Here is a 1691-nt window from a genome sequence, read left to right as displayed (position 1 = left end):
TTGAATTAAAAAATACATATGGAACATATGTTGTGTGCAGGGTTAGATACAAGGTCTGCAAGGAAGTTTGAACTATGTCGGCACTGAAGCTTATAATGAAGTACAGGGGAAAGGGAATTCTAAAAATAATTTAAAATATAAGGTAGCGTATGCTTTGCTCCAAATGAATGGTATAAAAAATAAGTACTGAAGACTTATGTTGGCCAGGATTTGAAACATCTGTGATTGATTTTTCTTGACAACTTTGACTTAACTGGACTGAAAAAAATGTTTTTTTTTTATAATTCAGAACAGCTGTCTATAGTTAAGTCACATAGTAGGAATGCCCTGGACTCAGTGATGAAGCCATATTAAAATAATGCTTGCAGACTGCAGAAGGAGCGAGAAAGGCAAGCCAAACCTGAAAGTCTCTTCCCCCTTTGCACGCCTCTTCTGCCCCGGGCCCAGAAGGGAGATGTGGCTGGGGCTTCACCTGCCTCACTATGTCTGCCATTTTCAATTTTCAGAGTCTGTTGACTGTAATCTTGCTGTTCCTATGTACCTGTGCTTATATCCAATCCTTGGCACTCAGCCTTCTGTACAGAAATAAAACTGGGCTGTTGGGTATATTTTGGAAGTGTGTCAGAATTGGTGAACGGAACAGTCCTTATGTTGTGGTATGCTGTATTGTGGTGGCCTTCAGCATCCTCTTCATACAGTAGCTTGGAAAAATGCCAGAATTCAGTTGCCATCAGATTTAAATATGAAAAAAATAAAGGACTTATCTTCAGAAAATAATGGAAAGAATGGTTAACAATTTTATCTCTGAACATTGAATGAGATAAATTTTCAGCTGTTTTTCTCTATTTTAGTTATTGGACCAATTTCTATATAAATAATTAGGATATAACCATTTAATACACAGAGTTTAAATATGTCTGTAACAATCAACCTCAGTACTGTCACTACAATATTACATTCTGCATATGTCATTCTGTTGTGTCAGATACCAGTTTTTAGTGAGGTATCTTTAAGGCACATAGGCAAAAACAAAATTGGTAAATTAAGTTCCTTTCACTGTGATTTGGAAACGATAATTCTTTATAGAATGAGACTTTTTTTGGACTAGTTTTTTTATTGAAAAAGAAAAAAGTTCAATTCGCATTGGTAAGGATTGCATTCATATTTAATAATGCTTGCTTTTCCTCTGGTCACATCATTTTGAGCATTAACCAGAGTACCTCTACTCCTAGCAAAGTGTAGTTTATTACAGGTGTTTAAACTATTTAAAACAAGCCTATGCAGTTCTTAAGGAGGAAGATAAATGAGAAGTGACTTAAGAGTGCTATTGAGAAAATGTTCCTATTTAACATAAGAGAATTCAGAATAAAACTAAACAAATAAAAATAAAATAACACTTGCAAGAATTGTTTTTCATCATTTTTCACAATACGAAACAGTTTATGGAGAAATGTGTGGAAAAGAGAGATATAAGGGAGGAAAAAGAAAAAACAAGGAAGAGAGTGATGAAGAGGGAACATTGACATGAAATCTAACATCCTTTAGGAGCTTGATAAGATTATAATTCTGTGATAGAATAGTATTCTAGTGCTTTGGAATACTGTCTCAACTGAAAGACAATAAGAAAAATTTCCTGTTGCTGAAAGTATGTGAAAAACCAAAAATAAAGCAAAGTGAAAAACACTCATCCT

General features: G+C 34.2%; 1 pseudogene across 1 annotated transcript; it reads left to right on the top strand.

Annotated features, from left to right (window-relative positions):
• Nucleotides 1-446: 446 nt before the first annotated feature.
• On the top strand, nt 447-1362 carry LOC103079553 (protein kish-A pseudogene; annotated as a pseudogene). Its single transcript, XR_014368604.1, has one exon. The product of XR_014368604.1 is annotated as a protein kish-A pseudogene (transcript).
• The last annotated feature ends 329 nt before the right edge of the window (nt 1363-1691 follow it).

This window comes from Lipotes vexillifer, unplaced genomic scaffold (genome assembly GCF_000442215.2).
Source record: "Lipotes vexillifer unplaced genomic scaffold, Lipotes_vexillifer_v1.1 scaffold536, whole genome shotgun sequence".
NCBI lineage: Eukaryota > Metazoa > Chordata > Mammalia > Artiodactyla > Lipotidae > Lipotes > Lipotes vexillifer.
This window is presented reverse-complemented; position numbering and strand designations above follow the sequence as displayed.